General features: G+C 48.4%; 1 protein-coding gene across 2 annotated transcripts in view; it reads left to right on the top strand.

Moving 5' to 3' along the window:
- The first annotated feature begins 10,015 nt into the window (after positions 1–10,015).
- Positions 10,016–14,597, top strand: part of LOC144731598 (semaphorin-6A-like) — a 146,721-nt gene continuing 142,139 nt past the window's right edge. The window contains exons 1-2 of one of the 2 annotated variants that reach the window (XM_078612771.1): positions 10,016–10,256; positions 14,028–14,113. The gene's annotated coding sequence lies outside the window, so the exon portion shown is untranslated. The remainder of the gene's footprint in view (positions 10,257–14,027; positions 14,114–14,597) is intronic. The other variant, XM_078612772.1, reaches the window with a different exon arrangement.

The raw sequence follows: 14,597 nt of genomic DNA, 5'->3' as shown, positions 1-14,597 counted from the left end.
TTCGTGACTGCAAGGATTCATACACGCGTCTCTGAATAGCTCTCTTCAGACGCTACAGCAATTTTACTGGAGCGGTTACACCTGGTGTCGGAGGCTTGTGTTGCTTCCGAAACGTCGTGATTTAATGTAATTTATTTTAATAATGTTTTACCTACGTGACTTTACCGAAAACCCAAAGTGTATGGTCCTGAACAGCATCACCCCCCCACGTCAACCTTCTGCAATATTTTGCTGTCTTTTCTTGGATTTTCTGTTTGCACATAGTCACTTTAAGATGTTTTCTTGTTCATGTTTTTGTTTTCTGTTTGTTGCGGTTGCACCCGATTCAAGAGCCGAATGGCTCACAGGGCTACACCTTTGAACTTGAACAACTCGCATTGACCAGAGCGGTGAAGTATGACCAAACAACCCCCCACGACCGACGTGGCATGGGGAGGACCTTTATCCAGCAGTGGATTGACAAAGGGTTGTATAACATTATTATTTACACATTATGAAAATAATAAACAGTAGATATTGGAGTTTATTTTTTTAATGGGTTTTTTCTAAATAATCGTTTTCCAAGAGGCGTCTATTGAATGGAGGCGACGACCTTCGGCGACTCGCCAGCACTCGATGCTCTGATGTGCCTCCATACAGCCGTGATTTATGCCGCAGCTCAATGTATGAACTTCTTTCACACCATACGTGACCAACCGTGATGATCAATACAGCCGTGTCCGGAGATGCTGTAACACACGAACAGCGTGATACGCGCACCATTTAGACGATGATATATCGCGTGTCTATATGGGGGCGTCCATAAATGACGTCACGCGATTTTGGACGATTTTTGACCCCCCCCCTCGTCACACGGCGTCACAAAAAGTCAGCCCCCCCCTCAAATATGACGTCACAAAGCTCTGCCCCGCCCGCCCCCAAAACCAGTTTTCCATGTTGAAAATAAAACATGCTTCAAATCGCTTTAAACTATTGTCATTGTAGTGCGTATTAAATGTGGCGCTGCACTCTGATGTAGTAGGAGTGTTGTTTTAACAATTAGTGTTGTTGTAACAATTCTATATTTATTTAAAGTTGCGCATTTTTACGTGACGTCACATTTCTCAACCCCCCCCCTCGTCACACATCGTCACAAATGTCTGACACCCCCCTAGGTGCGTGACGTCATTTATGGACGGCCCCTATGATAAAACGGGATAGTCATTAGCCTGGACCTGGACAGGGAGTCGACAGCGCAGGTGTCTGCAGGAGGAGGCTCCCAATTGTCGGGGCAGCAGATCCGATGGACAGACCTGCCGCTCAGCGACTGCAGGGAGAGCTTCAAGAGGAGGCCTCGTCTAATGGATTGGAGAGAACGTGGAGGGGAGTAGAGTGAGATGAGAGGGGAGAGGCAGGAGAGTGCGTGGAGGGGAGTAGAATGAGATGAGAGGGGAGAGGCAGGAGAGTGTGTGGAGGGGAGTAGAGTGAGATGAGAGGGGAGAGGCAGGAGAGTGCGTGGAGGGGAGTAGAGTGAGATGAGAGGGGAGGGGCAGGAGAGTGCGTGGAGGGGAGTAGAGTGAGATGAGAGGGGAGAGGTAGGAGAGTGCGTGGAGGGTAGTGGAGTGAGATGATAGGAGAGAGGCAGGAGAGTGCGTGGAGGGGAGTAGAGTGAGATGAGAGGGGAGAGGCAGGAGAGTGCGTAGAGGGGAGTAGAGTGAGATGAGAGGGGAGAGGCAGGAGAGTGCGTGGAGGGGAGTAGAATGAGATGAGAGGGGAGAGGCAGGAGAGTGTGTGGAGGGGAGTAGAGTGAGATGAGAGGGGAGAGGCAGGAGAGTGCATGGAGGGGAGTAGAGTGAGATGAGAGGGGAGGGGCAGGAGAGTGCGTGGAGGGGAGTAGAGTGAGATGAGAGGGGAGGGGCAGGAGAGTGCGTGGAGGGGAGTAGAGTGAGATGAGAGGGGAGAGGCAGGAGAGTGCGTGGAGGGGAGTAGAATGAGATGAGAGGGGAGAGGCAGGAGAGTGTGTGGAGGGGAGTAGAGTGAGATGAGAGGGGAGAGGCAGGAGAGTGCGTGGAGGGGAGTAGAGTGAGATGAGAGGGGAGGGGCAGGAGAGTGCGTGGAGGGGAGTAGAGTGAGATGAGAGGGGAGAGGTAGGAGAGTGCGTGGAGGGTAGAGGAGTGAGATGATAGGAGAGAGGCAGGAGAGTGCGTGGAGGGGAGTAGAGTGAGATGAGAGGGGAGAGGCAGGAGAGTGCGTGGAGGATCGTGAACACGTCGAGAACCGATCTTGAAATCGATGCGAGATTCGCTTGGGAGCCAATGGAAGGGGGTGACGTGGTATCGAGCTTCATGTGATCTGGACACCACGCTTAGTTATGGGCAAATGCAATTAATATAAATATATAATATGCAGCGCTGTCCTTGATGCTCTTGTGATGCCGATACGCGCGCACACGCTGCACGCGGCTGTGCGCGTCGTGTTCTCTGCGCTGTGTGTATTTGTGGTCGATACGAAGCAGTCGCCCCTCCCACCCTTCCCCCCTTTCTGTTGTTGTTGTTGTCATCAATCTCGAGAGAGCGCCCTGAAGGGGGGGGGTGGAATCGGATCGGCGCTGTGCCGTGAGCCCGCGCTCTTGGAGGGAAGCGCAGTTGAGCGCCGCGTGGGGCCTTCACACATCACGGACGCGCGGCAGTGGAGGGCCTCCAGTCCCGAGACGTCGCCACCGCCGTCTGAGCGCCCCCCGTTTAGGGGCCGTCCATAAATGACGTCACGCGATTTTGGACGATTTTTGACCGCCCCCCCCCCCTCGTCACACGGCGTCACAAAAAGTCAGACCCCCCTCAAATATGACGTCACAAAGCTCTGCCCCCCCCCCCCCCAAAATAAAACATGCTTCAAATCGCTTTAAACTATTGTCATTGTAGTGCGTATTTAATGTGGCGCTGCACTCTGATGATGTAGGAGAAAACATTTATCAAAAAGTATATTTAATTAAGTAGAACGTGTTGTCTATATTTATTTAAAGTTGCGCATTTTGATGTGACGTCACATTTCTCACCCCCCCCCCCTCGTCACAAATGTCTGACACCCCCCCCCCCCGCTAGGTGCGTGACGTCATTTATGGACGGCCCCTTAGACCTGCGCCGTGATGCGGCGTCGTTGGAGCCGGGGTGGGGGCTCGCTTGGCATCTGCCAGAGCCGATCGCGACCGATATTGAATTGACGAATCGCCGTTGTCACGGTGGTCAAACGGCAACGCGGGTTTAGATGATTTGGCCCGCTTGCGATACATTTACACGTGATGAGCCAATTCCGTTGAGCTATCATTTGTGGCCGGGTAACTTCTGTAAAATAACTAATAGCTCATGGTAAGAACTAAATTAGTTTCCGTACATGTTTTGTGATTTTCTTACCTTTCGTAGATATTTACTTATATTTTCTCTATTTTTGCACTCTTATAGCTGGACAGCTGTAAAAAAAGAGCTTCATAGCTTATTTGATTTCTTCAGGATAAAAAAAAATATTATTATTCTGATTAACATTAAAATTAATAATGTACAGCTCTTTTTCGTGCCGATGCCGGATCAAGGCATTGCCACGCCGTATCAGTTATTCGGGTTGTTTGTAGGGCCAGCCCCTTCCCCATTGTAGTCCAGACCCAGTCAAACTTCTCTGTAAGCACTAGGTCTAGCCAAATTGTGCTAAAGTTCAACACAATACCAGTACGGTACCAGATCTCGGTTCAAATAAATTCCTGCCACCCAAACACGCTTGCCAATTGCCAGACTGTCCACGTCAAAACAGGACAGGCAACGCAACCTTGGTTGTTTGACTATACAGGAACTCATCTACGTACTAACATTCGACTTGCGAAGTTTCAGAGATACGAACAAACCTGTCCGTATGTCCAGTTGCCTGTTCGGACCGAGAGTCGTAAGTTCAACCGCCGAGAAATAGATGGCGGTGGTGGCATCTACATCTGCAGAACATGAAGAACCAGCGGCATCTACATCCACAGGTGATACAACTTTTAAAGCCATTCCCCGTGTTTAGTGTACATGCCGCACAACGTGTTTGGTATCGACATGAATAAATTTGGACTTACGAACAAACCGACTTACGAACAGACCTCTGGAACCTACCTCGTTCGTACGTAGATGAGTCTCTATACTGCACCACGCGAGTCAGTTCAGCTTGGAGAGGTGGGGTTGGGGAGGATCAGTACCGGTTCAGATATCAATCAGCAGTTCGGTAATGTCAGCTGTGACCGCGAATTCAACTCAGGATGCGAGGTGCATAGCTCCACCCCAACTGAACAACACCGTCGGATCATCAGTGCGGATGTGAGGAAGTGATTAAGTATTAAGTATAGCCAGTGGGCAAATGCATCCCATTTTAAAGAATACTCTATTGTAAGGACGTTATATTCGCCGTCCAAAATGTTCATATGAATCGAGAGGGGAATTTGCCCTGTGTTGCCGCCTCTAAATGTTCTGGGTATTCAGCGTCAGAAAAAAATTAATTACCCCGCCAAATTGCAATGTCGACTTTGACGCCTTCTCTGGGACACGACGCGCCCGTCACGAGGCCCTGTGTCTGGGTCAAAACGGCTACGGTCGAAACGCTTAGCGTGAGGATTGAGTTACAATTCACTGTACAAGTGTCATTGCTTGAAACGAGCCACGACCGCTGGCGTGGCCCCTTTAATGTTTTGTTTCATGATCTTTTCCAGCAGCTGTTTCGTACGGTTGACGTCCTGGCAGTCCACCAGCTTGGCACGCGCCATGGGAGATCGGGGAGGCTTTTGGTGGAGATGGTTGTTGGGCATCGGGGGGAAAGTCATGATGTCGTGTACCTTCAATTAATATCCTTCATAGGGGCCCCCCTTGACTACTTAACCTCTAAAATGTTTAATCACCCCACGCATGCGTGCGTCTTGGCCAGTGTATTATTATTGTTTTTTTTTTATAACCATGGGAGGAAATCAAAGAAGCTGGAGGAAACCGATGCAAAGCAGGGGGAGATAATACAAACTACACGCTGAAAGGTGCTCGAGAGGGGGAGTGGAATCGAGGCTCTTTTTGCTGCGAGGCAGTACGGGTGTTGCTACAGCGCTGCCAACCCTGCCGCCGTATTTTATCAATGAAATAAGTTTCAAACGACTTCATTTACCAGCTGAAGCTCACTGAGTATTCGTTCTTTTTCAGATGCGACCTAGCCACAGATTATAGCTCAACGAAGTGATTTATAATCACGTGGTCATTTATAGCAGTAGCGAAATGTTGACTCGAAATGTGGAGGGAAAACCGGAGGACTCGGAGAAAAATCCATGCGACCACGGGGAGACACACAAACTCCCAAGTACACAGCAGGCGTCAGGGTTTCGGGATCGAATCCACGACCTCCTGCATAGCAGGCCAGTGAGATCAGTTCTCTGAACATGTGAATCCAGCGCCATGTTCAGCGCTGAGATGATCAGCTCATCAAACCGAGTAATGTCAATGAACAATCGGAGAGCGGTCTCTCTCGCCTTGTTTTTACGGCCCAACCAAAACACGGCACTCTCTACAGAGACGGTGCTTAATACAGTACACATTGTAATTGGCTACTCTGCCTTATACGCTTGCAAATGTACAGCCTCTTGTAAATCCACTGCTGGATGAGGGCCTCCCCATGCTGCTGCTTTGACTTTGTGTAGACATGGGCGCGTAGAAGTACCGTATGACCATGGATTTATTTTTCTGCATTGCTTTCTGATCAATAACAGAAGTCAATAACAGCCCCATAGTGCGTGTGCTGGTCGGAGCACACGCTACTCCATTCTGGGCGATTTGGCCATAGAGTTAAAGGCACAGCCCTGCAATTGCTTAGTCGCGCCACTGCTAGTAGATGGGCTTTCCAACTGGGGCAGTGGTTCTTAGCCTTTATTGTAGCCTTGCACTCCTTTGATTCACAATCGTAAAAAAAAAATCTTATAATGTTAATAAAAACATAGCTTTTGATGAAACAAGGTAATTGTACTTAAGTGCCCGTGCTTAATTAATCTTTCGATGATTGACCTGAACAAATCTGGCCACGTCTCGCACCCCCATAAAGGGCATCTCGCACCGTCAGGGGGTGCGTGCACCCCAGGTTAAGAATCACTGAACTGGGGGGGGGTACTTTGGCCTGCGGACGGTCATCGTATCGTGTGGATGGTGCTGCAACAACAACAATAAAAAAATAACAAAAAAAACACCCTCGTTCATGTGCTGGTGGAATGATTGCGACGGGGTTTCCGCGTTCGCGGGGAGCACGCAGCTGTAATATTAACGGCGCTCTTCATTTTTATTGAAGTGCAACTCATTTAATAATGGAATAAAATTACTTCACGTGTGCAGGGGTAGGGGGTGGGGTGTCGGGGTTGCCCCCCCCCCCAGCCAGATAAGCCCCCACCACACCCCTTCCCTTCCAATTTGCACCGTACAAGACAAACAATATATTTTTGGAGCAAAATCTACTCACTGAATCATAATCATCATCCTTTGGAAAGCTAATCGCACTCATTGCTGTGAGAAATCAGACAGCCGGCCAGCATCAACCTGTATCAATGATGCTCATTAATTCGAAATAAGAGTGATTTATTGAGGCATTGGTACTCGTCTGTGTACAGTCCCGCTGAATCAGTGGTGGATATTCCTCATTCCGAGGGCGAGACTGTCCATAGGGCAATCACTGTTGACTTGCGATTAAATGGTATGCATTATTGTATTGGCCCCGGAGGGATGATGGGTCGAATCAACTTTGCAAACGTGACCCAAGAAAGCCTCCCCGAGTCTCAAGACTCGTTCTTGTGGAACGTTCTGCTAAGTGCCACAGTAGGGGCGGGCAATATTGCGAGGTGGTTTATTCCAATGTTAGTAATTTGTGAGTATACATTTTTGTTGTTGTAGTCATTTTCAAATGTGACACATTGGAACCGTGATGCCCGCACACAATAAAATAGCTGTCAACCCATACGGTTTACCCCGTATTATTGTACAGGGAAAATTTAGTTTTCAGGTCCATACGGCGTACAGCCGTTTCAATAGGGTCAAAAAAAATTGGTCTATTTATTTGTGTTTCTCCTTTGTGATGGCACTTTATAGGATGAACGTTGAGATGTATAAGGGCACGGGTTGACCAATAAGGTCTGAATTGGTATCTTATAAGGTAAGCACTGACAAGGGATTGAGAGGTATGCAATGAGTACATGTGTAGTGTCAATGTGTCTCTTCTTCTCGTTCTCCTGCTCGAGGCTTGTGTGTGCGTGCGGGTGGCGTGCGTCACACACACACTCAGTCGGAGACGAGGTGGTCGCAGGAGGCACCGTCCTCCACTTTCATTGTTGTTGAGTTCACGGCACCACTTGGGCCCCCTCTCTCTCACGACCACGCTGCCACACGACCCATCTCAGACACGACCCTGTCCGCGTTGCACCGGCGGCGTCGAACGGGACAGCCAACAGCTGTCCGGCCACGCGATGATCGGGCGAAGGCGACGAGACGAGTCCACTCCCAGAACGGGCAGCCAGGAGCTCTCACTCTCCGCTGCTTTTATTCCCCCCGGCGCGGCCTGGCTCCGCCCTGGCCACGCCTCCCTTCTCGAACCCTCCAGAGGGTTCCAGGGGCTTCCCCACGAGGTCTATCATGACCCCTTGCCTCAGTTCCTCCACCCTGCCAGCACACCCACGTATATGCTTAGCGGCGTGTACGCTAAGTGCCCACTTGCAATTGCAGCTGCTGTACAACAGTCAGCACTATGTCACTACACATGTACACAATCTTGATTTGAAGCTTTCGTGACTGCAGGAATCCATACTCCATACTCAGAGCTGCCGTGGTGGTCCACTTTATGCCCTGTCACCCCCCCCCTTCTCTTTCCCCCCTACTGCCGAGGCCTATATAACCTCGTGCCACGGCAAATCTCTCGCCTACTTCAGCAGTTTTTCTTGCTGTGGTTGTCCCACCTGATGACGATTGCTTGTGTTGCGATCGAAACGTCGTGATCTATTATTTTTCTACCTACGTGACTTTACTGAAAGAACCAAAGAGTATGTACACAATCTTTAACGTCTATTGTAAAGCTGACGGGCACGTAATTTTCCCCGACAGCCGCGCTGGTATTAACTGGTATTAACCAGTGCGGCTGCCGGGGAGAACCGCTAAAATCTTCAACAATCGGCTCACGTGCTCTCTCGCTCCGTCGTGGTCACCATTCTTCACTGGGGTGACTGTAATAATTTATTGACCAACGGCAGGCAGTTAATTCGAACCAATCGGCGACGAGAACAGCGCATATATTATGATAATATAACCTGGACCCCCCTCTTTTAAAACTGGGATTAAATTATGTTAATTACCTTCCATAACATTGACAAGTCTTAGCCAATAGAATGAGCGCAACGTTCCGAGGATAAGAAAATCAAAATAATTACACCCATGACTTGACCAATCACGAGCGAGGCCGTTTAAAGTGAGCGTTAAATAAATCATCAGCCATAAATCATCAATCCACTGATAGATTGGAGCAAACGTTGCAATCCAGCCAGCATCGTGTCAGCACGAGGTGACTTCACCGCTCCGTCTCCACCGGGTGGATGTACCTCTCTCTCTCTGACGCGTTCCCAACGTTCCAATGCTTTGACTGTCGCTCCCGAACTCCGTTTAATTATCGATGCGTGCGGCGAGGACTCCATCCAGTAGTGTATCGACGATGGACGGCTGCAATGCGAGGCAGAGAGCGGAACACGTGGAGTAGAGGGCGTACGCGGGTTCGGGGAAGAGTAGGCCGGCATCACAGGTCAAACCAAGTACGAAAGTACACTTTGAGAGTGCGCTGCTTGCAGTATTCACCAGCAGGCGAATCGCATTGTTAGTTCCGAGTTTTAGAATGAAAATGCAGGTTGAAGAGATACGACTTTAGAAGGGGATGATGGCCGACGGACCAAGCATAGTGACGACTGGGTAAACATGCAACGTTGGGGCGACGTTGACATGTTGTCGGACTGACGTTGGCCCCCAATGTTCCATGCACACGTACTGCGGAAAGTGTCAGCCAAGGGTTGGAACGTTTCCGATCGGACGTCCATTGAGGAAGATGGAGCCATGAAAGCGAGGTGGATGTGCGGGTGCTGGGTGGGTAAAAACATCGCCAAAATCGCGAGGCCTTCATCCAGTTGTGGATAGACCACGGCCGGTGATTAATGAGTCAAAGCTGTCCTGCTCCTTTCTAGATTTGAAGCTTGCTCCCTCCACGGTCTTTCACGGTAATAAATTATGTAAATTATCAACCAATAAGAAGTACGAGGCTAGGAGCTGCACCCCATTGGTTAATCCTTCCGTCGGGTCACGCCTTCCTGGGTGTGCATTATGTTAATAGCGATCACTGCCCAATGGGAGGAGAGCAAGAAGGAGGGGCTATCGGATGGGGGCGGGGGGACAGCGGGGTCGGGAATGGGCGGGGTGGGGAGGGGGGGTACTGGGCGGAGGAGCGGGGGAAGTGTGGGGGATTGGGGGGCGGGGGCTATGGGTGGATGGGGGAGGGGTGATGGGTTAGAGGGGCGGGGTGGATGGGGAAGGAGGGGCTCTGGGTTGGAGGGGCGGGGTAGATAGGGAGGAGGGGCTCTGGGTTGGAGGGGCGGGGTGGATGGGGGGGAGGGGCTCTGGGTTGGAGGGGCGGGGTAGATAGGGAGGAGGGGCTCTGGGTTGGAGGGGCGGGGTGGATGGGGAAGGAGGGGCTCTGGGTTGGAGGGGCGGGGTAGATAGGGAGGAGGGGCTCTGGGTTGGAGGGGCGGGGTGGATGGGGGGGAGGGGCTCTGGGTCGTAGGGGCGGGGTGGATGGGGGAGGGGTGATGGCTTGGCGGGAGGAGGGGCTCTGTGTTGTAGGGGCGGGGTAGATAGGGGGGAGGGGCTCTGTGCTGTAGGGGCGGGGTGGATGGGGGGGGCTCTGGGTTGGAGGGGCGGCGCGGGGTGGGGGTAAGTGGGGGAGGGGCATAGCGAGCGCGCGCGCGCCGCCGTTGTTCGCGTCGCTTCGAGCGCGCGCGCTCAGTTCTCCCCTCGCGCCACTCCACGCGTGACGGGGGGAGGAGGTTTAATAAGAAACCGCGGCGCCGTTCTAACACTAAAGACGGTCACAGTCACAGTGCAAAACGTTTAAAGGCAAACCGCTCGGTTAGTGACGGCATCGGCATCGGAGGTGGCGACATTCCCTCAGTTTTGAAAGCGTTTTTTGAAAAGTGCGCAGCGAAAGTTGTGAGACAGGTAAGAAGGAACTGCGTGCCCTCCTCGCGTCTCTTGTTCGGTTTAAATAGCAAAGTGTTTGTGGGCTCTGAAGAAGGGCCATTGCTCGAAACGTCGGTTAATACACGTGTGTTTCCATTAAGGTGAGCGTCACTGACCGATGTTAGTGTTTGTGCTTATGCGTTAACACAAATAAAGTGCGTCTGTGTGTGCGTTGCGGTCATTTCTCTACGCGACTTCTAATCTCTTCCATTCGTATTGTTTACATTTGTTTATAAAGCGGTGTACATGAACATGCCGATAGCTTATGTGTCTTCTGCATCTTGTGCTGTCGATGCAAGCTATTTAAATGCGTCGATGAAAGTGTACAGATGTGGTGAAGTTATAGCCCAGATAGCGGGGGTCCTCATCATCATCATCCTCATCATCATCATCCAGCAGTGGATAGAGAACGCGTTGGTGGCACTCACGGCCTCACTCTGTGTTGTACCCCCATAGCTCCTGGCGTAATGGAAAGCCACAGCTGTTACCTTATTACCCTTTGATGTATTTTAGAATGTTAGTTTTTAGATATTTTAACAAAATATTGTGAATACGGACACATTGCAGGACTTTTTATCATTGATTATTAACAACAACAACATTAAATTTTGATTTAAAGCTTTCGTGACTGCAGGGATTCATATTCTTGGTTCTTTCGGTAAAGTCACGTAGAAGGGAAATAATAAAATAATACAAATATAAAACAAGAGTTTTTTATTTGTATTATTTTATTATTAGAAGTTAAATAATAAAATAATGCAAATATTAAACAAACATTTTTTTGTGTTATATTTTTATTATTTTCCTTCTACGTGACTTTACCGAAAGAACCAAGAATAACAACAACATGGTAATACGTCTGCATTGCCAGTTGTACACAAGCACACGCAAGAAATACTCAACACTTTGTGACGGCGAAACGGGGCCCGCTGCCCGAAACGTCGCCGGTTATTTTTCCTGTTTTAGTTTCACGCTGCTATTGAATGAATGCGGTGAGATTTTTGCACGATCTAGTTTACATTGACACCGAACCTTGCCCTCATACCACCACCACGTGTGTTGTTGCTGTAAATGAACAAAGCGCATTAAACTATGGGATAGTTCGATATTAAAACTGCATTTCTACACCGACTATAATTACATGATCGCACGTTGCTTGGAAGTGCAGTACTGCAACTTCAAAGATGTAAGTGGCTGTGCACAGTAAAGATTAAAGTCCAGATAGTGACTGCCTTTCATGTTTCTATGTTCGTAATACTGTACCTTCACGTATACTGCACTCTAGTTTGTGCAAAGTATAAACTATGTTTATTTCATTTAATGGATGTTCCTATTTGATACAAGAAAATAACAAAGATTGTGTACATCGTGTCTCGTTAACAATGAGGGTAAGTGACCTGACGAGATTAAAAAGGTTCTTGTGTGTGGTAGGAGACGTAAAGATAACGAACATAACATTTTAACTCCTCGCTTTTATCACGAATCATACCTAGTATGTGTATAGCCCAGCAGATAGCATTGTGTACTCGCTTTGCACTGGTTTAGACACTACATATGGAGCTTGTTTGACCATACTTCACCACACTGGTCGCTGCGTACTTGATGTTATCCAATGTCTGGAACCGAACTCGTAGCGCGGTGCGCTAACCACTGCGCCACCGCTCCCCATCTGTTATTTTCGCGAATTGTAAAGGTTGAACCGGAAATTTCTTATTTAAACATTCAATTATATTCACCTGCTCGGGAGGTATAGCTATAACCCTGTAAGTCACAGCACTATTCTCCCACTGCCGCACCGAAATGAAACGTTTGTAAGCACGTCAAAGAACCGGTTTGTTTCGGCAGTATATAAATACTGTATGCGTGCCATAACACCTCACGTTGGCTCTCGGGTGTCGCCTCGAATCATCAGTACGTGGAGCAGGTAAAGAGAATAAAGAACAGACGGCTGGGCTGCTGCTGCTGCTGCTGCTTGTTATTATTCTCCCCCTCCTAACAAGATCGCGTGGATGGCGCAGCTCCTCCGCCTGATGGCGATGCGAACCCCTAACCCCGTTGCTGCCTAAGCAGCACGGATCGCTCAGTCGAGGACGCAGGGATATTCGGGGGGATTTGTGTTTTTTGTTTTTTTTTAACCTTGAAAGGCGAGGCCTACAACGCTCTTCCCCACTCTCTCTCTTCCCGAGAGAGAGAGATGGGCGTTTTGTGTTTAAAAAAAATGATATGCAAGAGACGCCCTCTCCCGTAAGAGATCACACACGAGATGAATTCACATTTGCAGTTGTATTACAAAATCCCCGCAGCGCGCTCCTTGTGTTACTCCACCAGTTTCACAATAACGTTATGATTGGCAGCGCAGCTGCAATAAATACTAGGGATTTCCTTTACAACGCGCATTGGCCACATCTGTCCGGTTCCAATTTAAAGCGTGCCGTTTCAACGTACGGTTATGCATTAACCATTGGGTTCAATAGAAGCTCTATTTACTGGTCTTGTTTGGGACTAACACGGTTATTCAACGAGGTGGGGGGTGGTGTTGACTAAGGGGTTTTATTGGTTGTTTTTACTTGTTTTGGTAGTTTTAAATCTGGAGTTGAGCCCCATGTGGATGTAGCCTTCGCGCACCCCTTGGAACGTAGTGACGCTGTGTATATGTATATATGAACGCTTTGCATCAGTCATTTAATTTCGTGTTTGTTTAGCATCGCCCCCCCGTCGTACTTTCTCAAGAGAACTGTACCTGCAACGCTTCCCAAGCGGCTCGGCTTCTGCTGATAATAGCCCCGTGGTTAGGTTTCAGGAACTAAAGGCGAGCGAAAATACGGAATGTCCTTTATGCTTTTTTTTCTCTCTCTCTCATTCAATCCTTTATTTACCCAAGCGAGAGCCCGCAGAGACTACATATTCCTTCCGATCCACACTTGGGACAAAAACACAAAGGCGAATGTAAATTTGCCAAGAAAGTAAATACATCACCAAACTGTCTGCTTATGTTACCAAGTAAACATGCAATTTTATATAAGCTTCCTTTCGGTGCATAGCACAGTAGTTCCCTGGATTTTCTCAAGGACTGATTGAGACTGCAGAATCATGCTGGCTCAATCACCCCTCGTGGCACATTACACGTGCAAACAATGTGTTGATTCATTGGTTAAATGGATTACTACACTCGTTGGTACATGCATCAAATCGTGTGAAATTCAATTATTTACGATACGCAAGTTACATGGTAATGTCACGTTTATGCTAATGCGGTAAACACAGCTGGACAAATGATAAGGGAAAAAACGAGAGACGTTACCATTATAAGACTGGAAAAAGGAGATGCTGAAACATTGATTCTTGATATGAAATTGTGGCTCAGAAACGTGACAATTAATACAAATCCTGTGGGGAGGTGGGGGGTTAGGGGTGAATCGATACATGCTGAGAACACATCGTGATGGTGAAGACAGCGATGACGATGGTAACAGCGATAATAATGGCAGAGAATATGATGATGGTGACATAATTATGCCAATTATTTGTTCAGAAAAGCCTCGCCGAGTCTCAATCATATTTCAGTCTGTTTCTGTTTGATGTTGATGATAATGATGGCATTGATGATGACGGTGGTAACGATTATTATGGAAATAAGAGGGATGGTAATGGAAAAGAGGTAGCCTCACGTGAAGGGGCATAACAGTTACGACGAGATATTTACACGTGTGCTTTTGTCCGTGTGGATGCCATGTGCTTGTGTGTCTCCAGCTGTTCTTATCCCCCCCTTCTTAATTAAAGGGATGTCAAAAACCTGAGAAGCGTCCGAGATTACGCGGCAAGCCACCAAGTCCCCGGTAAGCTCAAGCCATAGGTCACCGCTGTGCTGTTCCGTCATGCACGTTTGTGTGTGGGTTTTCTTTTGACAGCATCTATTACTGTAAATATTACAATGTGTGCATGCATGTATATGGATACACACACACTGGTGTACGATATGGTGTAAAGAAATCTATTTCATGTAACAATGAGCTTACTAAAATAAAACAATCCCCACCCCCATCTTCCTCAACGTTAAATTTGAATGCACCCAGTAATAAAAATTGTGTGCGCATGTGTGCGTGCGTCATTTCGCACAGTAATTAAATGTGGCTTGGACTACAACAGTACACTGGGCACTAAAACAGGGAGCAAAGTACTTTTGTAACCAAAAACCACGGCATTTCAGAAGGCACGGTTCACCTGTGGTTGTTCATGACAACACAGTTGTCGTCGTAGTTACTAATAAATTAAATATATATTCTGTGCTTTATAGCCAGTACACCGTTCCTGCATAGGCAC

The sequence above is a fragment of the Lampetra planeri genome, chromosome 39, assembly GCF_965212315.1.
Source record: "Lampetra planeri chromosome 39, kcLamPlan1.2.h2, whole genome shotgun sequence".
Lineage (NCBI taxonomy): Eukaryota > Metazoa > Chordata > Hyperoartia > Petromyzontiformes > Petromyzontidae > Lampetra > Lampetra planeri.
Note: the sequence above shows the minus strand (reverse complement) of the source record. Positions and strands in the feature narration are given on the sequence as shown.